The sequence below is a fragment of the Neofelis nebulosa genome, chromosome 10 (assembly GCF_028018385.1).
Source record: "Neofelis nebulosa isolate mNeoNeb1 chromosome 10, mNeoNeb1.pri, whole genome shotgun sequence".
Taxonomy (NCBI): Eukaryota; Metazoa; Chordata; class Mammalia; order Carnivora; family Felidae; genus Neofelis; species Neofelis nebulosa.
This window is the reverse complement of record NC_080791.1, coordinates 58604665-58632296: the sequence shown is the minus strand read 5'-3', so window position 1 is coordinate 58632296 and position 27632 is coordinate 58604665. Positions and strand designations below refer to the sequence as shown.

At 49.5% G+C, this 27632-nt stretch overlaps 1 protein-coding gene across 5 annotated transcripts in view; it reads left to right on the top strand.

Annotated features, from left to right (window-relative positions):
* Positions 1-5821: 5821 nt before the first annotated feature.
* P2RY6 (pyrimidinergic receptor P2Y6) overlaps positions 5822-27632 on the top strand; it is a 40485-nt gene continuing 18674 nt past the window's right edge. For 2 of the 5 annotated variants that reach the window (XM_058687846.1, XM_058687843.1), the window contains exon 1: positions 16664-17076. The gene's annotated coding sequence lies outside the window, so the exon portion shown is untranslated. Of the gene's footprint in view, positions 6009-16663; positions 17077-27632 lie in introns of those variants that run through there. The other 3 variants (XM_058687848.1, XM_058687844.1, XM_058687845.1) reach the window with 3 other exon arrangements.

The following is a 27632-nucleotide window of genomic DNA, read 5'->3' as shown; positions in this document are numbered from 1 at the left end:
TGCTTGTAAGATTTAGCTTTATTGCTGTGTGGTGCCCTGGTTCACTAATTTTCTCTGCTGTATAGTACTCCATTACATGACTATGCCGTTATCCCTTATTATCAGGACATAGACCATTCCTAACAGCAAATTCATGGACAGTGAAAGGTCATATTACAGAATTTTGGCTGGGAGAAATCATATGTTCCCAGCTCATCCAAAAACTTCAACTGATTTCCCCCAAATATCATTAAACATTTTTAAAGATATTAATAACCATCAAAGATTTCTGCACAGTACAAAGCTATGCTCTCCAATATGGTATCTACTAGCCACACGAGGCTATTTTGGTTTAAACGTAAATTAATTTTGGGGCGCCTGGGTGGCTCAGTCGGTTGGGCGTCCGACTTCAGCTCAGGTCACGATCTCGCGGTCCATGAGTTCGAGCCCCGCGTCGGGCTCTGGGCTGATGGCTCAGAGCCTGGAGCCTGCTTCCGATTCTGTGTCTCCCTCTCTCTCTGCCCCTCCCCTGTTCATGCTCTGTCTCTCTCTGTCTCAAAAATAAATAAACGTTAAAAAAAAAGTAAATTAATTTTAAAAAAATTAATTAAATAAATGTAAATTAATTAGTAGTTAAAAATTCAGGTCCTCAGTTGCCCTAGAAACATTTCGAGAGCTCAGTAGCCACAGGGGACTAGAGGGAGGCCCCCATCGTGGATGGCAGATATAAGATCTTTCCATCAGTGACGACAGTTCTAAAGCATTTAAAACACTGATTACTCCATTATCTAACACTGAATGAGCTTTTTTTTCCTGTTTTCTCACACATGGAACAGTTCCTGTGTGTGAGGACGTGTGCCTGGCCGGGCCTCTCAGTGAACTTTAGTACTACCACATCTCCCTCCAGTGGGTGGGTTTCTCTAAGCATCTTGGGCTTACCTACTTTCTTCGCAGGCTTTCCCACTTCCTTAGAGGACATTTTCACTTAATGAGAGGAAGATGGTAACAATTATGTACCAAATAAGTTTAAGTGACCTGAGCATGAGGCACGATCCTATCCTCTTGGGAGAACAGCTGCATTAGGACTGCAGCCCACTCCACATCTGCTCACCCCGACCCATACTGGTGAGCACCTGCAGGTTTATGACGTCAGGTTTTCTGCGGGTAAAATTTTTGCAAGCCACTGTAACAAACGTGGAGAGAGTGAGAGTTCACGTAGCAAGGGATACCTGAATAAAACTGTATTTTCCAGGGCGCCTGGATGTGTCAGTTGGTTGAGCATCTATCTGACCCTTTTTAAAAAATATTTATTTATTTTTGACAGAGAGAGAGAGAGAGAGAGAGAGGGAGAACTAGTGGGGGAGGGGCAGAAGGAGACAGAGACACAGAATCCGAAGAAGGCTCTAGGTTCTGAGCTGTCAGCACAGAGCCCATGTGGGCCTTGAACCCACAAGCTGTGGGCTCATGACCTGAGCTGAAGTTGGGCTTAACCGACTGAGCCAGCCAGGTGCCCTGAAAGTCCGGCTCTTGGTTCCAGCTCAGGTTATGATCGCTGTCATGGGATCGAACCCCCCCATCGGGCTCCGCAATGAGCGTTGGAGCCTGCTTGATTCTCTCTCTGCCTCTGTCTCTGCCCCTCCCCCACTTGCTCTCTCTGAAAATTAATAAATTAAAAAAAATGAATTTTCCCATTCTTCTATTAATGGATATTTAGATTGTTCCCAGTGTTTTGCTTTAGATACAATGCTGTGGTGTACATTTTTATACATCTGCAAGAGTTTCTCCTGGTTATATATATATATATATATATATATATATGTTGAGTGGCATACCTCAGTCTTAGACTATGTGCATCTTCAACTACTAGATATTAATAAATTGTCCTTAAACTTGGTTGTGTTCAATTTCTAGTCTTACCAGCAGTGCATAAAATTTCCTGTCTATATGCTCTCAACAAAGTTGATATTCTAAAACTCTAATTTTTGCTAATCTGATGTGTATGAAATGGCATTTCACTGCGGTTTTAATTGAAATTCCCTTAGGTGACAGGGGTGCCTGGGTGGTTCAGTCAGTTGAGCATCCCACTTCAGCTCAGGTCACTATGTCATGGTTCATGAATCTGGGGCCCACCTCGGGCTCTGTGCTGACAGCTTGGAGCCTGAGCCTGCTTTGGATTCTGTGTCTCCCTCTCTCTCTGCCCTTTCCCAGCTCTTGCGCTGCCCCTCTCTCTCTCAAAAATAAAAATTTAAATTAAAAAAAAGGAAATTTCCCTGGGTGATAGTGAGGTTTAACATATTTTCCTATGTGTAATGGCCATACTTGCTTTATCTTCTTTAAAATGCCAGTTTGGGGGCGCCTGGGTGGCTCAGTCGGTTAAGTGTCTGACTGTTGATTTTGGCTCAGGTCATGGTCTCATGGTTCATGGGATCAAGCCTGAGTCCAGTGCCATGCTCACAGCACATAGCCAGCACGGGATTCTCTCTCTCCCTTTCTCTCTGCCCCTCCTCTGCTTGCCCTCTCTCTCTCTCTCAAAAGTAAGCAAACATTAAAAAAAAAAAAAAATACAATGCCTGCTTGTGTATTTTGCTCATTTTTCTATTAGGTTGTTTGGCTTTTTTCTTATTGCTACGTAGGAGTTATTTATATATGCTGAATAATAACCCTTTGTCTGTTATACATATTGCAATTATCTTCTCTCAGTCTATGGTCTGTCTTTTCGTGTGTGTGCATGTGTTTATATTAATAGAACTTTAAAAATTTTATTAGACTTGGGGCACCTGGGTGGCTCAGTCAGTTAAGCCTCCGACTTCGGCTCAGGTCATGATCTCACATTTGTGGCTTCGAGCCCCGTGTCAGGCTCTGTGCTGACAGCTCAGAGACTGGAGCCTGCTTCAGATTCTGTGTCTCCCTCTCTCTCTGCCCCTCCTCCGCTTGGGCTCTGTCTCTCTCTCTCAAAAATAAATAAACATTAAACATTTTTATTAGACTTGAGTTCACCAATTTTTTCCTACACGATTTGTTTCTTTTTTGTTGTTTTTCTTCAAGAAATCCTTCCTCAATCCTGGCACACAGAAGGAATTCAGTAAATGTTGAATATAAGCTGCAATGGGAACTGAAGGGAGGGGCTGCAGGCATTGGGGTCAGGTGACAGGGGCTGTGGCATCACAGACATGAGGATATGGGGGAGATTATTGTAGAGAAGAGGACGCTTCAGTCATCAAAGGACATCAAAGATGTCTAGGGAGCAATGGGTCTGGGATGCAGGAGATAGACTGGGCTGGAGGTGGGGACTGAGTATTCAGCACACAGGGGTAATTTAGGGAGCACTACCCTCCCCCAGGGAGAATGTGCAGCACTAGCAGAGGGTGGGATAGAGGGTGGGAGGAGTCTGGGAAGCAAGAGGAGAATCAGGAAGGGTATTGTGGGAGCCATGTGGGCAGTTCTTGATAGTGTCCATGGAGTGACTTCCTATGCACTCCTTCTGAGACACAGAAATTACTGGGTCCTTGGAAGGGCCATCTTGGGGGTTCTGTGAGGGCAGAGACTAAGTAAATGGGGAAGGACTGCAGAGGTGGTAACTGGTTGGCACTGAAGGGAAGAGAGGGGGCAGTACCTGGAGGGCATGGACCCAAGGCAGGGCTGGGGGAGATGGTGGAGAATATTCCTAGGTGGCGGGAGAGGAGACCAGGAGAGGGTGGGGGGACCGGGCTGCAGAAGCAGAAGAGCAGCTCTGGGCACTGGTTGCAGCCTTCACCCCAGATGAAAGAAGAGCTACTTCTTGGGTAGGGGGATGCTGACCTGAGAAGTTGGGGGCAGAAATTTAATTGAGCCCCTTGCAGAAAGCCCAGCCTCAGTCCTAATGTCTGCCTGACTCAAGAAAGAGCCAGTGAACATTTTTGAGTGAATTTCTTGGTGAGTCAGTTAGAGAGTGGGGTCAGCAGGTGGGATTGGGATATCAGTGGGTTAGGGTTTGTGGAGAGGGGAGATTTGGAAGGGCCACTGTGAAGACAGAGGAGAGAGCTTCCCTAGGTGAGGTTTCTAGGGGCCCAAGTCCCTTGAGTCACAGGCAAACACCTTCTCCCTGCAAAGAGACGAACCGGACAAGGACTTGCCTCAAGGTCCCTTCAGTCAGAGAGAGCCCCTGACACTAAACACCCCTGGGTCTGTCCTCACATCTCCATCCCCCACCCCCTCCCTGGGCCAGCCACCATCATGTCTTTGCAGACTGTGGACAGGCCTCCGGGCTGGGCTCCTGCCGCCACCTTGTCCCTCCCACCCGCTCCTCAGTCTCCATTCAGCAGCTGGAGAAATCTATGAAAGCGAAATTTGGTTATGTCACTCTGCTCCTCTAAACACTTTGGTGACTCCCACGGCCCTTCAGATAAAGGCCAAATTCCTGACCGTTGCCACAAGGCCCAGCTGGAATAGCTCCTGCTGCTCTTGCAGCCCACCTCCCACCATGCCTCCCAGCTTGTGGGGCACCCCCACTCTGGCTGTGCTTCGTTTCCTGGACCATGCCAAGCCCTCTCCTGCTTGAGCCCTCTGTGCAGTCTCCTGGACCAGGGATTCTCTTCCCCTCACTGTCACCTGCCTGAAGCCAACTCCTCACCTTGGTCTCAGCTTAAATGGTACTCCCTCCGGGAAGTCTTCCCAAATCTCCTGATTTAAAAACTAGATGCCTCCTCTGACCCCCATTATAATCTCCTGTACTAGCCCTTGACTTTTCCTCCTTAGCACTCATCACAATGTGTAATGATGTATTAATTTGTGTGACTATTTAATGTCTGCGTTCCCCACCAGAGTATAAACTCTACGAAGCCAGAGCTATCTGGACTGTCTTGTTCATATGCATTGCCAGTGCCTAGCACAGAACCTGACACATAGTAAGAACTCAATAATTGTTGCTGCAGTGGTCACCAAGAGGAGGGGCTGGCTTGTCAGAGGGCTACAGGTCAGGGAGGTTTCAGGGACTAGGGAACTGGAGGCCAAGGTCCAGGAGATCTGAGAAGATAAAAGGAGGAATATTGACAATGATAAGCGCCATCCATGTGCCAAGTGCTGTCCTGTTACACTATACTGACACTCACCATTCCTAGCATCACTCCCATCTCATCTTTAGTACGATGTCCCACTAGCTGGGTGACCTGGGGTCTGTAACACCAGGCTCCTGGGGTTGTTATAAGGATCAGGGATCAGTCTGTGGTGTGGGAAGTGTCACCAAGTGCCAGGCTGTAGGGGCACTTGGGCTCTACAGCCGGACTGCTTAGGTTCAAATCTCAGGTCTGCCACTTACTAGCTGTGTGACCTTGGGCAAGTCACTTCATCTCTCTGTGCTTTAGTTTCCCCACCTGTAAAATGGGGTTAAGAATGCCCCTGGAATTGTTACAGTGACGAAATAAGGAAATGGATTAAAACACCTAGCATGGTGCCTGGCACATAGTGGAACTCAAAAAATAACACTTATTATCCCTCCCTCTCCTCGACCAGTTCCGAACTGTAGACTGTCAGAGCCCCGAAGTCCTGAGGAATCACCGCTTCCACTGTCCCCAATGCAAAGAGGGAAACTGAGGCCAGGGAAGAGTAGGGATGCCGGAACCGGGACTAGAGTCCAGGGGTCCTAAGTCCCAGCCCAGAGCGTCCCTTCCTACGCCTGCGGCCTCTTCCAGATTCTAATCACCACCACCAGGTTGCCCAATTGGCGGGCAAACCAGTCCGGTCCAGCCTCCGCGGGACTCCAACTTGGGTGAGCTCCAGCCCGGCCACGCCCCCGCCCCCGCCCCCGCCCCCGCCCCCGCCCCCGGCGCTCGCGCTCTGGCTCTCGCTCTCGCTTTTCGCTGTGAGGCACGAGGGAGGCAGGGAGGCGGGAGACACTCGGGGTGGGAGCTTCGGCCGCCCACGCTGCCCCTCGGTTTGTGGGTTCACCTCCCAGCTCCCGAGCGAAAGGTTTACGGGTTCGCCTCCCAGCGCGAGCGCCAGCGAGCGTCGTTCCCGGCTTGTAGCCTGTAGCCGGGCGGTGCTGCGTGGCCCAGGTAAGCGCTGTGCGGGGCGGGGCGGGGCATCCAGGGGCAGGAGGTGCTGGGGCACGAGGGTACGGGATATGCCTGCCGGCTCCAGGCTACCCCCGTTGCCCAGGTGAGGTTTCCAGGGGTGAGTGTGTGTGTGATGTTAACAGTGTGTAAGACATGAGCGTGGGCCATGTGTGTGTGCTGGGCTGTATGCAGTAGTGTGTGGTGTGTGTATGCGCCGTGACCAGTGGATTAGTAGTGTGTGTCCACATGCAAGACGTGTGTGTGGTACCTATCTATAGCTGTGGGTGATTGTGCCAGAGTAACCCAGGGGTTCTGTGTGTGCCCGTGGTTTGTGCACGCTGTGTGGTAGGAGCCACCGCGCGATGGTGCATACATGTGCGTTGTGCCTGTTGTGAGACGTGTATTCTGTGTGTGGCACATCTGTGGCCCTATGTGGGGTGCTGAGCCAGGTAATGGAAGGTGAGAAGCATTTGTGTAGCTGTTACCGCCCACAGACCATTTCCCATGAACCCGGGATGGTTCTTACTTTTCTACCCAGCACCCCTAAAGGCTTGGGAAAATGAAAGCTCACCCCGGATATGGGTGGAGGAAGTATAAACGATCCCTCCCTCACACACACACACACACACACACACACACACACACACACACACAGCTTCTTTGAGGTCTCCTTTTTAATATTCAGAATTCATGTGGATGTTGCATTCCTTTCTGTAATATTTCTGCGTTTGTTTTAATATAAAAATAGTGTTCCAGTGAGTTGACTCAAGGCTTGGCTGGGTTTATCCTGCAGTGGTAGTCCTCCAGCACCTGTAGAGTAGGAATCTGCTGCCTGTCTTCCAAACTGGGATGGCAGGACTTACGCATCCTGAGGGAGTATGGCAGTGTGGTTGGTATGTGGTTGTGCTGTGTGTGCATGTGTAAAGCACAGTTGCATTGTGGGAAGCTGGAGTTGTGTGTGGCCGTATGTGCTGATGTGAAGGAGGGGGTCACGGTGGTGTGGGGGGTATATCCTGCATGAGGGGACTGTGGTAGGGTCTGTTGGTTATTTCTAGTTCAGCAGCAGGGGAGCAGGGCTTCTGAGGAGGAAACCTGACCATCAGTGAGATTTTCACATTTTCTCCACTGCTGGGCTGGAAGAGATTGCAGGACCCTGGGAGATCACAGGGAAGGGGTTCTCATAGCAGGCTACCACCTGGGACTGTTGATGTGGTTGTGCTATCCAGGCTTGGTTTGCATCCCAGCTCTGTCACTCTTTACATGTAAGACTTTGGTCAAAACCTCTCTGCACCCCTTAGTTTCTTCCTTTATAAAATGGAGGACTTAATATATTTGCCTCATAGGGTTATTGTAAGGACTGTGTTCCTGGATATAAAATGCTGGCACATAAAATTCTTTAACTGTTGGTGATAAAACTGCTGGTGATAAAACTCTGATGGATGTGATGGAGCCTCTACATGAGGGGGGCCCCTGCCTGCCCCAGGAGCCCCTGATCCCCACAGGACCAATGACTTCTCATGAGCTGGGCAAGTGGGAATCTGAGAGCCCTTCATTTAAGTATGTCTGGGGGATCCATTCCTGACCCCAGGCTCCATCATTGTTGTACTCTGAGTGACTCTGTCTCCTGGACAGATGCAGTCTGAAAGGGATGGATCCTGAGTCTCTGGCAAGGCCTGGGATAGAGCATGGGACAGGGAGCCTGGGGTAAAGTGCAGGGAGCCATGGGGCTTGGACAGAGGCCTCTCTCTCCTGACTAACACTAGAGGGACAGGAAAATGCTGGCCTCTGTGTGTGTGTGTGTGTGTGTGTGTGTGTGTGTGTGTGTGTGTGTTTGGGGACTGGCAGGGGTAGGGATGCCCTCTGCCTGGAATGAGGAAAGTCAAGAAGGGCAAGATCAAGGATGTTTCATCCCTGGCCCATGGCAGACCCTAGGAGCTGGGGGTGGGGGAGGTGGCAAGGTCAAATTTAGGGCAGGTGGGCCTGAGCTCCAGGCTGAGGTGGACCAGGAGACCCATTAAGCTGGGCTTTGCTTGGCGAGGGTGGGGAAAGGACGTTTGCATTGATGGAGCAAAAGAGCCCTTGTTCCTGATGACTTCATTGGGGCAGTTTAGAGAAGGTTCCTGGAGGACTCAGAGGAGGAGGGGACATAAAAGGCAGTGTTGGGAGCTGTGGAAACATATTTAGGGAGGGCACCTAAATATATCCACTGTGGTGGCGGGGTGCTGTGATGGACTGGCAGTGAGGCTTGAGACAGAGCAGAAGCATACCACTGTCCCCACTGTCCCCATGCAGGGAGTGCTTTGGCGCCAGAGGCTCTGCATGCTGCTCTAGGAAGGCTGGAGAACAGAACCCTGCTAGGTAGCAGGAGACCTGGCCCAGCCCTGACTGGCTGGGTGACAAGGCCAGCTCTCTCTTCTCAGCCATCAGGGAGGTGGGACAAAGTGGTGTCAGCATCACTTCTGTCCCTGATTTCCTTTAATCCACAATTCCAGCTATAATTGTTCCTGATTCTACAGCCCTAGCCCTAAGGCTATAATCTCAACTCAAACATTCTAGACATATGTAATCTAAGCTGTAGCTGTAATATTCCCTGATTCCAGCTTAAGTGTTCAAGAATTCTGACCCTGGCTCTGGCAGTCTGACACTATTTTTTTTTTTTTAAGTTGTATTCATTTATTTTGAGAGAGAGAGAGTAAGAGAGCATGTGTGCGAGCAATCAGGGGAGGGGCAGAGAGAGGGAGAGAGAGAATCTCAGGCAGGTTCTGCACTGTCAGCCCCAGTACAGGGCTCGATCTCATGAACTGTGAGATCATGACCTGAGCCGAAACCAAGAGTCAGACGCTTAACTGATTGAGAGGCCCAGGTGCCCCAGCCGGACATTTTAAAGATTATAAACTACCAGAGAAAATATGCTAGAGGTCAGTCACTTCTGCAGAATTGTTCGAGAAGCCCCTGGAAAGGTCCCTCCATAGCCAAGCACAGGCACTGGAACTGCTCCTCTGGGGTAAGGGAAGGCCTCTGGTAAAGGCCATATGCTCCCTGGGATGGGTGACAGCGAATCCAGAAGCCCCTCCTCAGCAGGACAGTGGAGGTACTTGGAGCTCATGGTAATCAGGGGGCGAGGATGGCCCAGGAGAGGGAATGGTGGGGATCCAGGGTTGTCATCATTCCCCTTGGGATCCCCCGTGGGATCACTGGGCTCCTGGAGGGGACACAGAGAGGATGAAGGGAGAGAAAAAGAAATGGGGCTGAGGAGACCCCAGGGGCAAACCTCATTGTGTCTTAGGTTGTAGAAAAGACTCTTGCGGTGTTCACAAGAACAGTGCCATTAATGCACAGCCGGGTTTGAACTTGGCATGGGCTGGGGGGTGGGGGGCTGACAGCCAGTTCCAGCTTCAGCTGAGTGACTTTAGACAAGTCAGTTTCCCTCTCCAGAACTCACTTCGTCATCCGGCAAACTGGCACACAGGACTAAAGCTCCCTGACCTCTCTCTCCTAACGCTGAGGACATCAGCACTGTCACGGACTGACTACCTGGACGAGACTCTAATTAGTCCAATAGGTGAGGAAAGAATGAGTAAATGAATGATCAGATGAAGAGGTATGAAAATATAGCACAAGGCACCATGACTGTGATCTCTTCCCTTCCTCCCTGCTAAGCCTCAGTCTCAGCCCACATGTGAGAAATTGGTCTCAGACCGAAGAGAACTGGGGGTCTTGTCCTCCGGAAGAGCCCAGAATTGGCTGAGAGTTTATGAGACTCCTGGGTGTCACCCCTTGCCCTGCAGTGTTTCCACTGACAGCCCTGCCCTGAGTCCCGGTGCTCTCCAAGAATATTTCCCCATGACCATCCCTCAGCTCCCAAGGTGATGATTGAAGGAAGGAAGGAACCGTAGCTTCAGGGGCAGTAGCTCTGGAGAATGGGATGGAGAGCAGGAGCCTCCCAGAGGTTGTGGGAGCAGAGGCCAGGGAGTCCTGGGCACCCAGGCTGTGTGAAGCAGGGTGAGGATGGGAGTGGCCCACATCTGAGAGGTAGTAGCATGAATGAAGAGGGGACAGGTCTCATGCATTTACCAGTGTCTACACTGTGAAGTATGGTGCCCAGTCCTTATCTATATGCCCTTTTGTCCTCTAGCCACCCTAGCAGAAGCAGAGGGCTCGGGTACATTCTGGGCTTCTTCCTCCATTTCTCCTCTTGCTCACTTCCCCCATTCAGTTATCAAGTCCCATTGAACTTGTCTCCCAAATATCTCTTCAGTGGTCCCTTTTTCTCCATCCCTGTGACTTTGGCTCAACTCAGGAATCCTCACAGCCTCCCCATCGCCAGCCCCATCCTTCCCTCCCTTTTTATTTTGGCTGCCAGGAAGCTGAGTCGCCATCTTAGTCTAGGTTCCTCTACTGTTTTTTCTGCCTTGCTTCTGATAGAAACATGTGGGATATGTGGCTATTGTCTGTGCTGCCTCCAGCCCTTTAGGGGCAGGGAGTAAATTCTAAAGCAAACAATAAGTAAAATCTGGTATTTCCTAGATTCTTATGAAGAGGTCCACTGGCTCCTTGGGTATTTCACTTTTTTTTATTGCCTGTCTCATCACATTGACTCCTACCCAGACATAGAGACCCAGACTGGTGCTGAATGGGGCAATGATTTGGTTCAAAGCATTGTGTTCAAACCTGGCTCTGCCACTACTATCTGTATGAATCCTCGGCAAGTTACTTAACCACTCAGTGCCTCATTTCCCCATCTGTAATGTGGGGATAATAATGGTACGTACCTTATAAGGGTGTGTGAGGATTAAATGAGATGTTGGAAGCACTGTGTGTTCCCATATATAGTTATTACCCGAATGGGTCTGTGACCTCCTGAAAAGGCCAGGAGGAAGAGGGACTAGATCAGTATGGAATGTTCTATATCAGTGTTTCTCAAATGTCAGTATATGCCTGGATCCCTTGGGGATCTGATTCAGTAGGTCAAGGTAGGGCCTCAGGGTGCAGTTCTAACAGTCTCAGATGATGCCAATGCTTCTGAGCAAAGTTCCTACTTCAGTCTATACCTGGAGGGCTTAGTTCAGGCTGTGGCTGGAGTCCGTGGAGGAGATCCAGGCCACAATGGAGGAGCCTGGGACTGGTGCCCCACCTACCCCATCCTGAAGCTCTGAAGAAGCTGGACTCCAAGCTGAGTCTGAGACAAGGACTGAATGCTCTTCGCCACTAGGTCACCAACATTCAGGAGAGCTCAATAAATACAGAATGAGTGAATGGATTAGATATTTAGTGAAGTGAGGGCTCCAGGGGGTGGCTGGGCTCTCTCTGCCTAGGAATGGCCCTGTCCCCTCTAGAACCCCTCTTTCCCACATTCTGCCCTCTAGACTCCCAAATCCAGAGTGATTTACTAGTCTGAAGCCTCACTTCGAGCTGGTGACAAACAGGGCTGGGCAGGCTGAGGGCCACACTCCTGAGAGGACCTTTGCCTGCTTTCTCTGAGCATCCTGGCCAGGGCTTGTGTGGGATGGCTGAAGACAACAGGCCAGACAAACCATCTTGTGTCCTTGGGAACTGCTTGGCCTCTCTGGGAGGAAACCGAGGAAGAGCCTGGACATCTAAGGACTCTGCTCTTCCCCTTCTCTCTTTCTTGGTTCTGAAAGTTCTCTGTGTGAAACTTGCTCTGGAGCTGAGCAGTAGCCCTGCATCTGCTGGGCTGCATGTGGGTGCATGTGTGCAAGCTAGGGGTGGTATGCCCCTGAGTGTGGCAGGTGCCTGGGCATATGCATGTATGTGGACCTGTGTGGGTTGTATGGAGCCGTGTCGGGGTCTGGGTGTGCTTGGTGTGCACCAGTGAGGGATTGCACCCACAGGCATGTGCTCCTTCTTCCTCTGCCGGTTCTCTGTGGCCCCTCTGCACATTCCTATGATTGGGAAACAGCAGACCCCAGACTCTGGACAAAGTGAGATGCCCAGGCTGCAGAGAAGGAGAGCTGAGGTGCAGCCAGACAGACCAACTTCCTCCTTTCAGAGGAGACCACCAGGCATGCCACCGGCAAGCCTCAAGTAGGGTCAGCTCCTTTGGTGATCCCAGAGGGACCAGGGCTCTCAGCTTAGATTGGGCTAGGTGGTCTCCTCTTTCAGACAGTGAGCTGAGGGTTGTGTTTCCCTCCTGGCTCCTGGGAGCAGCAAGGAGCCAATGGGCAGTACCCTTGGTTGCCTAGGATGTGCAGGACACCGTTCCTGCTGGCCAGTGGCTCATTACAGTTGTGGACTCACATGGGAGGGAATAGCTTTATCTGACAGCTAGAGAAACCAGGGTTCAGGAAGAGGGGAAGGGGTGTCTGGGGGGCTCGGTCAGTTAAGCATCCACTCTTGATTTCAGCTCAGGTAATAACCTCATGGTTTGTGGGATTGAGCCCCGCATCAGGCTGTATGCTGACAGCTTGGGATTCTCTCTCTCCCCTTCTCTCTCTGTCCCTCCCCTGCTCATGCACACACACTCTCTCTCCCTCTCAAAATAAATAAATAAACTTAAAAAAAAAAAAAAAAAGGAAGAGGGGAGACTTATCCAGTGGAGTAGCCAGAGCTGTACTGTGAGCCCAGCGCAGGGTGAGGAGGGGGACCCTGAGACCCAGCTGGCAGTGACTGCTTAGGGGTGGCAACTCTGGAGGTGGGGTTCTAAAGGTCAGCTTGGCCAGTTTGTGGAGGACATATGAGGTTAAAAGGTAAGATACGTGGCTATTGTACATGGACTGAGGGGTTCCTGCTAGTGATTGAAGGCAGGAGGTGACTGTGGAGGGGTCAGTGCCCACGCGCAGCAGAGGGTCTGAGGACCGCCCCCCCCCCCGCCCCCCGGGAGGTGGGCCTTTGGCCTTGAGCACACGCCTACTATGAGGAGCCTACACCCAGGGCTGAGCTGGGAGGGCCTGGACCTGAGTTAATCCTCTAAGCCTTCTTCCTCCTCTTGTGTAACTGCTTTTGTCCGTGGGGAAAATCAAGAGCCTGCAGTGACCAGGAACCCCACAAATCTCCTGTGGTATCTGGGCCTGCCTGGGATTGTGGCAAAGATTTACAAGCCTGGGAAAACACGGCCTGTGAACTGGGGGTGTATAGGCACCCCAGGAGTGGGCACACATGTGCATGTGCATGCATCACATGCAGAGACACAGGCAACATGCGTGTGAACAAACGTACTCCAGGGCCACATACATATGCCATATACACACAGGTGCAGTTCTGAATATGTGTGCCCATGTGAATACATGTACATCTTCCAGGTCAGACCCACACATGACTGACACCCCCACCCCCTTGCAGACATGGGTGCACCCGACATTTATCTAGTTACATCCTCTCCCAGCCAGGGGGCCTGAGGTAGGGGGTGGGTGGTCCTTACAGTTACTTCAAGCCTACACCTTCTCCTCCCAGAATAAGCTTTCCCAGGCCTCCTGGCCTTGTCCCTTTCCATGCCTTCCTCCTCCTCTTACCGTAAGGACAGAGGAGAGGCTTTTCCTGGTAGCTGTCAGTCTGCTGGTTGGGAGCAGAGGTGGTTTTGTCTTTTCTGAATTTCCACTTAGTTCCCATCAAGCATCAAGGGCTGCTCTGGGGGCTACCCCAGGGCCCCACAAGCCTGAGGAGGCTGTTTTTCAGACAAGTAGGGATGGGTGTTAGGCATATAACATCCCCTGTCACATGGGTAGAGCCTAAAGTTTACGGACTGCCTTCTTGCCATGTCTAGCTCATTCTTTATATATATATATATATATATTTTATTTTTTTAATTTACATCCAAATTAGCATATAGTGCAACAATGATTTCAGGAGTAGCTTCCTTAATGCCCCTTACCCATTTAGCCCATCCCCCCTCCCACAACCCCTCCAGTAACCCTGTGTTTGTCCTCCATATTTAAGAGTCTCTTATGTTTTGTCCCCCTCCCTGTTTTTATATTATTTTTGCTTCCCTTCCCTTATGTTCATCTGTTCTGTGTCTTAAAGTCCTCATATGAGTGAAGTCATATGATAATTGTCTTTCTCTGACTAATTTCACTTAGCATAATACCCTCTAGTTCCATCCACATAGTTGCAAATGGCAAGATTTCATTCTTTTTGATTGCCGAGTAATACTCCATTGGATCTATATACCACATCTTCTTTATCCATTCATCCATCAATGGACATTTGGGCTCTTTCCATACTTTGGCTATTGTTGATAGTGCTGCTATAAACATGGGGGTGCATGTGCCCCTTTGAAACAGCATACCTGTATCCCTTGGATAAGTACCTAGTAGTGTAATTGCTGGGTCATAGGGTAGTTCTATTTTTAATTTTTTGAGGAACCTCCATACTGTTTTCCAGAGTGGCTGCAGCAGTTTGCATTCCCACCAGCAGTGCAAGAGATCCTCTTTCTCTGCATCCTCGCCAAAATCTGTTGTTGCCTGAGTTGTTAACATTAGCCATTCTGACAGGTGTAAGGTGGTATCTCATTGTGGTTTTGATTTGTATTTCCCTGATGATGAATGATGTGGAGCATTTTTTCATGTGTCGGTTGGCCATCTGGATGTCTTCTTTGGAGAAGTGTCTAGTTGTGTCTTTTGCCCATTTCTTCACTGGATTATTTGTTTTTTGGGTGTTGAGTTTGAGAAGTTCTTTATAGATTTTGGATACTAACCCTTTATCTGATATGCCATTTGCAAATATCTTCTCCCATTCTGTCGGTTGCCTTTTAGTTTTACTGATTGTTTCCTTCGCTGTGCAGAAGCTTTTTATTTTGATGAGGTCCCAATAGTTCATTTTTCTTTTGTTTCCCTTGCCTCCAGAGACATGTTGAGTAAGAATTTGCTGCGGCCAAGGTCAAAGAGGTTTTTGCCTGCTTTCTCCCCAAGGATTTTGATGGCTTCCTGTCTTATATTTAGGTCCTTCATCCATTTTGAGTTTATTTTTGTGTATGGTGTAAGAAAGTGGTCCAAGTTTTCTTCTGCATGTTGCTGTCCAGTTGTCCCAGCACCACTTGCTGAAGAGACTGTCTTTATTCCACTGGATATTCTTTCCTGCTTTGTCAAAGATTAGTTGGCCATACGTTTGTGGGTCCATTTCTGGGTTCTCTATTCTGTTCCATTGGTCTGAGTGTCTGTTTTTGTTCCAGCTAGCTCATTCTTTATGACAGCTGGTGATAAAAGTGACTTCATTTCCTCCACTGGATAGATTAAGAAATGGAAACTCACAAAGAGAAAGACACCTCAGGACCTGCCTGAGGTCACACAGCAAGATAAAGCAGAATTTACTAAAACACTGGGGAGAAGTTGTTTCAGCCTCCTGGGGCTTAGAGAACAAGATTTTGGCTGTCCAAGCTGGGAGGATGAGGTGGGCCCAATGGAGGAGCACCTCACGCTCCTTTACCAGGAGTTGGCTGAGGGCATAGACTGCCCCTCACAGACCAGCATTCTGCCGTGAGGCTCAGCCCTGAGTCCACCCTTGTGGACGTGCCAGAGGAGAAGGCAAGAGGGGAAACAAGGACATCTTTGCTTTGCTGTGTAATCCAAGCAAGCCCCTGCCTGTCTCTGGGTCCTAGTGCCCTCTCAACAATGGGATACGAGAGTTGATTAGAGGATTTGGAAGGCTTCCCCACAGCCACAAGTGGAAGGCAGGCTCAGGATGCTTCATGCCAAAGCCCTGGTGGTCCTGAGCTGAGGCCTGTACACGGGAGCCCTGGCCTGCTTCTGAGATCCCCTGAGTCAGGGCCTGGCACAGACTGGGGACTCAGGGCTTGGGGTCTCCTCTGGGCTGGGGAGGAGGTGGTGATGTGAGAAGAGCACCCAGCGACTCCAGATGATATCTGCCCAGCTTGGCTGGGGTTGCAGCCCCCTGGCTCTCTGCCCCTACTCTTCCTTATGTTTCTCTACAGGTCACTACCTGACCTGCTGTGTATTTACTAAACTCATTAACCAAAATAAACTGGTCCCCCTGCTAGAATGTAAATGGTAGGAGGGCAAGGACTTTGTTTTGTGCTCTCAAGTGCCTCGGACATTACCTGCACAGAGCAGGTGCCCATAAGTACTTCTTTAAAAAAAAAATCTTTTTCTTTTAATTTTTAAAAAATGTTTATTTTTGAGAGAGAGACAGAATGTGAGCAGGGGAGGAGCAGACAGAGAGGGAGACACAGAATCCGAAGCAGGCTCCAGGCTCTGAGCTGTCAGCACCGAGCCCAACACGGGGCTCGAACCCACAAACCGTGAGATCATGACCTGAGCCGAAGTCAGACACTTAACCAACTGAACTACCCAGGTGCCCCATGAGGAGGACCAACCTTATGGAGGGGGAGGGACTGTCCCAGGCCACCATTGGCCCAAAGCACAGTCACCCTTTCTGCCTTCTCATCAAGCCCAAGCTCAAGGGTGGATCAGAGCTGGGGAAAGGATGGTGGCCCAGGCTCAGCCTTTTTTCCCCTCAAATCACACTCAAGCTGAGGAGTCATCCTCAGCCCTGAGGGGGAGTAGGTAGCATCTGGAGTTGGAGCTGTGAGCTGCGGGGAGCAGAGCTGTTAACCTCAGGGTCTCAGCCTCTCTTAATGGATCTTCCAGGCACTGCTAAGAAAACCAGGTTGATTGTTCCCGCTGGCAGCAAGGAGCAGGGCCAGCTCTCTCCAGACCTTTCAGAGAAAGATCAGGAGAGGGCCGAGGGGTAGGGTGGAGAGGAGGAGGAGAAAAATGGTTACTGAGGAGTGCCTCCCTGTGCCAAGCCCTGTCCTTAAATGTTATCTCACGCAACCTTCCCAACAGCCCTCAGGGGTAAATGGGTGGTACCCATTCTGAACGTCAGCACACTCAGAAGGTGAAGTAACTGTTCACAACTAGGTAGTGGCTGAATGAGCTTGCATGTTCTTGGGATTCGCCCTGCCCTTTGCCAGCTCTGTGCTGCGGCAAGTTACTTCCCCTCCTTGATTTCTTGGTTTCTTGCTACCTCCTGGGGCTTCTGTGAAACATGCACGTGACAGTGTGTGGCATAGGAACTGGCTAGCTATAAGGGTTGTTCTGGAGTTAGAATTTGCTCCAACGCCTCACAGACCACCGTGGAGCTCACTGACTCCTGGGTGAGTGTTCTGGGTCAGGGCCCTGAGGGTGCCCGAGCCCCCACCTCCTCTCAGAGCTTCACACACAGCCCACCTTGCAGGCACTGTGGCTCCTCACAGGCTGGAGTGGGAGCCAGAGAAGCCTTGAGGGTCCTCCTTCCTTCCTTGGCCTGGTTGTGCCTAGAGCCTCCAGGCCGCACGGCGTGCAGGGCAGAGGAGATGGAGACATGGGGACTGAGAGGGACCTCGGTGGAGGGGTGGAAGAGTGAAGACAGAACTGGGAGCCATGTAGGTCTGGGTTTGAGTCCCGAGTGGCACAGGACACGTTCCCTCTCTGGGCCTAAATTCTTAACTCTGTAGAATGGGGATCATGATGATCTCTTCCTGAGTATTTGAAAACTGTTAAGTGTTATATGCTAGTGAGGGCCCTCCAGGGAGGAGGCTGGGCTCTGCCCTCAGAGCCTTCCGGAGCCTATGGTGGGGAGAGGCTAAGAAGGATTAGGTGACCAGATCCACAGAGAAGACCCTTGGGAAACTCTTGCCTGTGCCATCCCAGCTAAATCACAAGACAACCTGGAGCTGACCCCATGTGACTGGTGGGGAAAGTGAGTTCTTGAGTCCAAGTGTGTCTTGCCGAAGGAGAGTGAAGCGGGGTGAACGAGTGTATCTGGGGAAGCTGGGTGAAAACTTTCCTGGGGTTTCTGTTGCCATTCAACACCCACTGATACCTCCAGGGGGGAAGAAACTGAGTCAGCACAGCCCTCGGAGGGTCCCTGGCCTCCTGAAGATGTCTGGGATTCACGTATCTTGCCTGCTCTGGAAAGAGTCCCAAGCCAATTCAGGACACTCTCTCCATCCCTTGGTATAAAATGAGATGGTAAATGAGAACGCTGTTGGCAAACTATAAAGTGCCGTGCCTCTGAGGACGCATCTGTATGTGTGTGCAAGCCCTTGGGTGTGTATGCACAAGTGAGAATGTGCAGCTTGTGAGTGTGTGTGCATATGTGTGCAATGTGTGTGCCTGTACATGTTCCCTGGCCTGGCTGGGTGGGGCAACTCCATGCTGCCTAAGGCTCCCTGTTTGCCTAGGGCTTTTCTCCTCTAAACTTCTTTCGATCTTTTTTTGTGTTTCCTCACTGTTTCTTAGTTTACCAGAAAGGGAGCAGGCCACGGTCCAGAAACCTAGCAATTGTTTCTGAGCCTGCTGACTCTTCTTCCCTCCTGGCCGCCCTCGCCTCATCCTGTGTCTGTCCCTGGAGGCCTCGCTGTCTGGTGCTCCCAGCATGGCCTGGTCTGCAGGGCTGGCACCTTGCCTGGCTCCTCTGTGTGGCTCACCTGCTACCCACTTTTCCTTCCAAGACTCTGTCCACATCATTGTCCCAATGACCCTTCACGACATTCCCGCACCCTCCAGAGGTACTCTTATTATTCCCATTTTACAGGCAAGGAAATGAAGACTTGGTGAGGAAAAATGGCTTTTCCAGAGTTACTCAGCCAATTAGTGGCATTTCTGGGGTTTCAACTCCTCCCTAACTCCAGAAGCTTTATTCTTAACTATTGTGACCCACCTAGTGGGGATGGCTGGATGGATAAATGAATGAAAGAACAAATGAATAGATCACTTGGTCAACATTGAGCTGAAAGAGAAAGTTAAGTGATAATAACAATGGCTACCATTTATTGAGCACCTACTATGTGCTAGGTGCTTCGGTCACTTAGATTGAGCTAACAAATGCAGCCAAGATTATTGTTATCCCCATTTTGCCGTCGAGGACACTAAGGTTCAGAGAAATTCAAGTGTGGGACCTGGGATTCTAATTTGTCCTCCCTGGAGGAGGGATGAGTTGGCAGAGCCTGGTGAACGGTGCTCACTGTAGCAGCAGCCAGTCAAGACTCTCAGGAAGCTGTGTCTCCAGAGTCCTCCCCAATGACACTCTACCCCACCCCTCTGGTCCTGGGGCCATTTCCGCATTTGTCTCTAAAATGGGTTTCTATTTCAGTTTGGGGTGGGTACAGTTCTGACTCTTCCTCTCTGACTGTTGGCATGTCTAGTAAAGGCCAGAAACCTGGCCTGGGCATACGGAGATATCCTCCTATTCCCCCTTCCCTAGAGCTGGTCCTGTCACTAACGACTCCTGTGGGAGGGCAGGCCAATGCAAGATGCAGCTGTGGGTCTGTGGAGATGGCCTAGGCTAGGTCTGCAGCATCTGTGCCCAGCCCCGTGCTGGATGCCAGGGACCCTGGAGCGAGCCGATCCAGCCTTCTGCTTAGCCAGCTTGGGATGAAAGCTGAGGCCTGGGTGGGCTAAGTCTGTGGTAGTAGGGGCAGAGCCTGGCATCCTGACTCCCCACGCAGGACTGGTTTTGGGGGCTCGGGACAGAGTGAGGGCTGTGCTGTGGCCCCAAGAGAGAGCTGACCTGTGGTGTCTAGGAGGTAGATCTCAGCTCAAAGGGATGACATTGTCGCTGTCAAGCCAGTGGGTTGAGAACCAGCCATTCAGGTCAGTGAAGTTTCCTGAGCACCTCCTACTGGGGGGCAGAGGTTGGGGGGGAGGAACCCTCTGTACAGGAGAAAAGAAATCAGATGTTGAAATCAGAGCTGGGTTTGAATCCCGGCACTAGCATTTGCTGGCTGTGTCATCTCAGATGAGTTATTTAACTTCTTGGAATTTCAGTTTCCCCATTGTGAAATGGGATGATAGAGCATACCTGACCGACTCATGGAGTGACAAATAAGATAATGCACATAACATTACTGTAGGTCCTCAACAAGTTTCAGTTCACTTCCCTCTTCACACTGGAAAGCCCTTCATCCGAGGGAGGAGATACTCCTTTAGGCTGCAGCTAGTCTGATGGTTGAGTGAGAGACAAAACTTGAAAGATGTTAGGATGAACCCTACAGATTTGCCAGCCTTTGACGTGATGGGACACAGCCTCATTTCTCATGTCACAACGGGGATATAGAGACTCAGAGGGGCCAGTGTGTGAGGTAACCTGAAATGCCTCTGTGATAAAAAGTTCCTGGAATAAAGCACATGATAGGTTAAAATCCAACAGCCCCCATCCTGGGTCTCAGAAACCTCCCTGTCAGACTCCCAGCCTTAGTGAGATTCATTGAGGACTCACTTTGTGCCAGGCCTACACCACAGCTTTATTGTAGATCTATCTTTACAGTAACAACAACTATGAAAGGTGAATACTGTAACTTAAGTTTAGTAAGTGGGGAAACTGAGACTCAGAGTGTTGTCAAACTTGTTCAAGGTCATACAGCTAATAGTCAAATTGGGGACAGTCTAGCCCTGAAGGTTATGACTCTCCTACTCCATGGGGGTACTTGTTCTACAAAAGATGTCAGGCTTCCAGTCGGAAATACATAAAATAAAATGGTAAAAGGTGAACAACAACATAGAAAAGGAGTAGTTAGGGAAATATAAATCAAAATCACAATATAATACCACCTTACACCCTTTAGGATGGCTATCCTGGAAAAGACAGACGATAGCAAGCGTTGGGGAGGATGTGGGGAGATTGGAACTCTCATACATTGCTGGTGGGAATGTGAAATGGTGCGGCCACTTTGGAAAACAGTTTGGGAATTTCTCAAAAATTTAAACATAGAGTTACTGTAAGACCCAACAATTCCTCTCTTAGGTATATATCCAAGAAAATTGAAAATGTGTATCTATGCAAAAACTTATACAGAAATGTTCATAGCTGTGTTATTCATAATAGCCAAAAAAGCAGAAACAACCCAAATGTTTGTCAATTGATGAATGGAGAAACAAAACATGGTATATCCCTACAACGGAATATTATTCGCCTGTAAAAAATGAAATTCTGACCTATGCTACAACATGTATGAACCTTAAAGACATTATGCTAAGTGAAATAAGCCAGAAACAAAGTGGTACATATTCTATGATCCCGTTTACATGAAGTATCTAGAATGGGCAAATCCATAAATACTGAAAATAAGTAAGTAATTTCCACAAGATGGAGGGGGAGGAATGGAAAGCAAGTGCTAATGGGTACAAGATTTCTTTTATGGTAAGGAAAATGTTCTGAAATTAGATAGTAGAGATCGTTGTACAATCTCATGAATATACTAAAAGCCACTGACCTGTACACTTTAAAAGGGTGAATTTTACGGTAGGTAGATTATATATTAATTTTTTGGAAAACAGAAGCAGGAACCCACAAGTTGCACAGAAGGTTGAGACCAATGTTGATGCTAAGATATAAGCACAGGGAAATTCGACCCTGAGCTTTCTGGGTGCTGGAACAAGAAGGGAGAAGCAGCCTCCCAGAAGAAGAAAGTGCCAGTTCCTTAGGAAAACCAACTCTTGGGGCGCCTGGGTGGCTCAGTTGGTTAAACCTCTGACTCTTGATATCAGCTCAGGTTGTGATCTCAGGGTTCATGAGTTCGAGCCCCACGTCAGGGTCTGTGCTGACATTGTGGAACCTGCTTAGGATTCTCTCTCTCTCCCTCTCTCTCTCTCTCTGCCCCTCTCCTGCTCACTCTCTCTCTCAAAAAATAAATAAAATCTGGGGGAAAAAAAAAAGAAAGAAAATCAACTCTTCCAAGGTTTCACTCTATGGCAAGATTCCTACAAGCCTGAGTTGGCTGACTATCATAATAAATTGTCAAGAACACAAATATCCTATATCTCCCACCTGAGATTCTGATGCAGGTAGTAAGTATCAAGAACCATGAAGGGCTTGTGAGTTTACCACACATCGAAGCTAACAAGTTAGCCTACTATATTTTAATGGATGCTGGCAGAAGACCTAAGACTCCTGGTTCTAGACAAAGAACTTTGTTCCTCGGCAATAGAACCAGGGAGAATGTCAGTATCAGCACCAGTTTGTCAAGCCCCAGTTGCCACAAGGCACTAGAAAGAAGGCCAAATAACACCTGCACACACGGTGAGTTCCATTACAGGAAAGGAGCCTAGACCAGAGGCAACTTGAATCTTTCATAATGGACAGTCAGCCTGCCTGACCTTTGTCCCAGAGGAAGGCATCACCAAACGTGTAGGTTTTTCCCCTCATGATGCCAACCAATTCTGACACCAACTCTGAGGATTAGCACTTAGGTAAAGGGTTCAGTCCCACAGGACAAGCCTGCCTCCCACCCCCCGCCATTCAGATGCCAGTCACAAGTCCTGGACCTCCCATGCTTCTGATTGACTGTCTAGAACTCAGGAGTTCCTATGACTCCCTTCTCAGGTTTGATAATTTGCTAGAACGGCTCACAGAACTCAAGAAAACACTTTATTTAACTATTACCAGATTATTATAAAGGATACAACTCAGGAACAGCCAAATGGAAGAGATGCATAGGGTGAGGTATGACGTAAGTGGCACCATCTTCCCAGACTTTGTTTTTGTTTCTAATTTTTTAAACGTTTTTAATTTATTTTTGAGAGACAGAGTACACATCGGGGAGGGCCAGAGAGAGAGGGAGGCCCAGAATCCAAAGCAGGCTCCAGGCTCTGAGCCATCAGCACAGAGCCTGATGCGGGGCTCAAACTCATGAACTGTAAAATCATGACCTGAGCTGAAGTCAGACATTTAACTGACTGAGCCACCCAGGCACCTTTCACCAGCACTTTGATGTCTTCACCAAACTTGGAAGCTCTCCAAGTTTTGGAGCTTTTTTTTAGGGGGGACATCATTACATAGGCATGATTGCTTACATTATTTTGGTCATTGGCAATTGAACCCAACCTCCAGCCCCTCTTCTTTCCCTGGAGGTTAGGGAGCAGGACTGAAAGTTCCAAGCTTCTAATCAAGGTTTGTTCTTTCTGGCAACTAGCCCCCATCCTGAAATCATTCAGGGGCCTGCCAAGAGTCAATCATTAGAACAAAAGATGCTCCTATTACTCAGGAAATTCCAAGGAAGGTAGGAGCTTTGTGTCAGGAATCAGGGGCAAAGACAAAAAATATGTTTCTTACACCACACATAAAAGTTACCGTTTTAACCCTTTTTGAATGTATAGTTCAGTGGCATTAAATACATTTACAGCATTGTGTAATCCTCACTACTGTCCATCTCCAGAACTTTTTATCATTCCAAACTGAAGCCCCCTACCCACTAAATAATAACTCCCCATTTCTCCCTCCCCCAGCTCCAAGTAACTGCTATACTACTTTCTGTCTCTATGAATTTAACTATTTTAGGTACCTCTCATAGGTGGACTCATACAGTATTTATCCTTTTGTATCTGGCTTATTTTGCTCAGCATAATGTTTTCAAGGTTCATCCACGTTATAACATGTATCAGAATCTCCTTTTTTAAGGCTGAATAGTATTCTCTGGTATGGATAGACCGCTGTCTGTTTATCCACTCTTCCATTGACGAACATTTAGGTTGTTTCCACCTTTGACTATTGTGAATAATGCTGCTATAAACATCGGTGTATAAATAATCTGTTTGAGTCTGTTTAAAAGTAAGTTTCAATTATTTTTACCTAGGGGTAAAACTGCTGGATCTTACGGCAATTCAATGGGCTTTTTTTTTTTTTAATTGCACCATTTTACATTGCCACCAGCAATGCACAAGGGTTCCAATATCTCCATATCCACACCAACACGTGCTATTTCCTGGTTTTGGATAATAGCCATCCTAATGAGTGTGAGGTGAGGCGATTCTCCTTAATGGTTAGTGATTTCAGCATCTTTTCATGTACTTGTTGGCCATTTGTATATCTTCTTAGGAGAAATGTCTATTCAAGTCTTTTGCCATTTTTGGAATTAGGTTGTCATGTTGTTGTTGTTGCTCTTGAGTTGTGGAAGTTCTTTGTGTATTTTGGATATTAGTCCTTTATCAGATATATGATTTGCAAATCTTTTCTCCCATTCTATGGGCTGCCTTTTCACTCTGTTGATAGTGTCCTTTGACGCACAAAAGTTTTAAATTTCGATGAAATTCAATTTATTTTTTTCTTTTGTTGCCTGTGCTTTTGGTGTCATATGGGTCAGAGAGGCTTTGATTGCAAGTGACAGATGTAAGTAGTTTAAGCAAGAAAAGGATTAGTTAATGTAAAGAAAAAGTCGAAGGTAGACCTAGACCAGGCATGGCTAAATCTACCGGTGCCGTCATGTCATCAGCGCTCTCTTTTTATATCCTTTCTCCTGACTTCCTACTTGCTTCCTACATTCTCACCCACGTTCTTTCTAGAAGCACCAGGCTCCATGGCCCTTGCAACTAATAATCCTAGAGGAAAAGGGAGAAAACCTTTCATGCTGGTTCCACCAAAATTCCTGGAACAAACTTTAATTGGTTTCCTCTAAACCAATCACTGGTAAGGGGTCTGTATGGATGCTCTAGCTGATCGGCTCGGGGCCAGGCACCCACTTTGAATGGACAAGATTACCATGCAGTGAGGGAGGGAGCTCCCCATGGCAAGAGATGCTTGACAGGCAAGCATTCCTCCCCAGAAGAGTTCTGGGAAGTTGATGGGCAGCTGTGGTTAGGAGGCTGTGCTTAAAAGGGCATCCCTGGCCTCAGACTTCCCATGGGAACCAGTGGGAGTATTAGAAGGAATCCTTTTAGTTGGTCCCTGAAGACTTCCTTCCCCAGAAGGAGACAGCACTTATGGGGCCCTGTGACTAGTGTGAGGGTGAGCCCAGGTAAGTTGGGTCCCAAGAAGGTTGGGCAGAAAGAGGAGGAGCTAAATTCCCCTGCCGCCTGAGAACCTCCCTATCCCAGTCCTTCTGTATTGTAGGAGCTTAGAATGTGTGCTTCTGGAGCCACACTGCCTGGGTTCCTAGCCCAGTAGCTGTTCTTTCTACTTGTGCTACCTTGGGTAAGTTAGCTAACTGACATCTCTGTGCCTTAGTTTTCCCACTTGAGGTATTAAATGTAGATAATACCAGTCCTACCTCCCAGAGCCATTGTGAGGATTGGAGTGTTGTACATCTGGCACACAGTAAGTGTTCAGTAATTGTATTATTAGTAGCATTAGTTTGGGCCTCTTTTCCAACCACATTTGCTGGTATATTGGCAGCTCCGGCTGTGTTCTTCAACACGCCTTACCCAGCCTCAGCCCTTACTCTTCCCTCTGCCAGAGATGCCTGTGCCTCCATGTGCACTTGGCCTTTCCATTGCTGCCTCCCCTCCCTGCAGACCATCCCTCCCCGCCTGGGCTCCTGCAGGACTCTGGTGCACTGATGCCTGCCTCGGATTATGGGTCTTCAGGTCCCTTGTCTACACTGAGCTCCTGAGGGCAGGACATGGATCTCCCCTGTCATTGAGCTAACAGCGGGAGTGTGCCAGCTGCAGAGATGAAGAAAGGGCCATCCAGTGGCAGAAGGAACACGGAGTGGGGACTAAAGGCATGGCTGGTTCCAGGAACTGAAAGTAGCTCCTGGCCTTGCAGGTCGTGCACAAGGGACAGGGGTGAGTGCTGAGAACAGAGATGTCAGCAGGGCCCTGGTTTGCCTTTATCCTCAGTCCCCAGGGTGCCGTAAAATGCTCAGGCAGGGGAGTGATGAGGTCAGACTTTTGCCGAACAAAGATCCCTCTGGTTGCAAAAAGAAGATGGACTGGCTGGGGAGATGGAAGACAGAGCTTTGGGTGGATGTGGTCTAGGCTGTGGCAGGGACCACAGGATGAGACAAGGGCACAGTTTGACAGATGTAAGGATGGAACACAAACAGGGCTCGGTGATTGATTTCAAGTGGGGCCTCAGTTTTCCCACTAGGGGAGTGGCAATGGGCGCACGCGGCCCCACTGGTCTCTCTGGGTGAGACTGGAGGATGGCAGGCACCTGACACTGCACACCCGTGCAGCCCCCTATCCTCCCCCCGGTCCACCCCCTTCCCTGGGGAGGGTCTAGGTCAAACACAAGCCCAGACACTGAGGAGGCTTGGTTACGTCAACAGGCTCCAGGGACCGGAGCCAGGCCTCTTCACCAACCCCACGCTGGGAGAGCTGGTGGGGCTGAGGACAGGAGCCTGGCCTGGCTGAGCTGTGCTGATGAGATCATCTGACTCCCTTGGGCAGGGTGGGGTCTGGCCCAGAGAAGGGACCAGCCGAGGCCCACGGTTCCCTGGAGCAGACGGTATGTGGTTTCTTCCTGTTTTGTCCTCCTCAGCTGTGCCTTGCAGAGACACAGGCTGGTGTGGAAGGGGAGTGTGCCCTGGGAGTGCTGCCCACAAGGGCCAGGCCAGGGCCAGAAGCTTGTGCTGTAGGAGCTCTACCCTTCACCAGCCGAGTCTCCTCAAGAATCATGAATTCACGGGGTGCCTGGGTGGCTCAGTCGGTTAAGTGTCCAACTCTTGATCTCTGCTCAGGTCATGATCTCATGGTTCATGAATTCAAGCCCCACGTCAGGCTGTGCACTGCCAGTGCAGAGCCTCCTTGGGATCCTCTCTCCCCCTCTCTCTGCCCCTCCCCTGCTTGCGCTCTTTCTCGCTCTTGCTCTCAAAATAAATAAATAAACTTAAAGAAAAAAAAAAAAGAATCAGGAATCCAGCTGCCCAGTGGCAGGGCCAGGGCTAGGACCCAGTATTCCATCTCCCACACCTGACACCCGCCTCAAGGTCCAGAGAGCTGTGTTTATCGCAGGAGCCGAATGCCTCTCTTCTCTGGGTCTCAATTTCCTCAGCTGAAAAATGGGTGTGAGGGAGAAGAGAGAACTCAGGAAGCTCTGAGGGCTCCCCTCCTCAGTTGGAGAGGAGAGGGCCTACATGGGCCTGGCAGGTGGAGCCAGTTATCCTTCTGGACTCTTCATCTACCAGAGCCACATCCTTGCTTCCCCAGGAGAGGAGTCAGACTGAAGCAGCAGCCTTGGGAAGAGGGTAGAGGGGCACAAGGCCCCCGTGGACTCACTTAAGGGCTGTAGGCCATCCTCTTGTCTGCTCTAGGGCTCAGATTCCTGGCTGTGACCTGAGGACCGGACCAGGGCATCACTGACAAACTGCCCACTTTCCAATCTGTCTTTCTAGTACTTTGGCTGTCAGGGCTTGTGGAGGGCTATGTAGAAGAGGGGCAGAAGGCTGCAGTGAGCCTAGCATTCAAGGCCCCTGATTTGGCCCTACCACACTAGTCCTGGAGCCAAGGCCCCACTTTGTGCCCTACTGTCTCTGACTTGGACTCTCACCGCATCCAGTCCATCCTCCATCTAGCAGCACGAGGGACCTCCTAAATCTCAAATTTGATCACACCTCTACCCTGCTTTATAAACCATTGAGGGCTCCTTGGCTGGCACCCACTGTACAAAGGCCAAATTTGTAGCCTCACGTTTGAGAACTGTTGATACCTGCCTCTGATGGCCTCCCAGCCTCACCTCCTGCAAACACAAACGTTTGCAGGTACCTTGTGCCCTCATATCTCCAGCAGGCCTCTCTGCCAGAAACACCCTCCCCTTCCTTGTCCACATTCCAACAAAGAATCACCTCCTCCAAGGATCCTTCCTTGATACCCTAGGCAGGCATAAGGGCCTCCTCTGTCTTCCTGGAGACCCCTTCATCTGTCTTTTCCACCAGCTGGGCCTCCTCAAGGATAGGGACCAGAGCCCAGTGAAGTCCCTGTACATTGTAAGGCTTCCTGAAAACGCATGTCAAAAGAG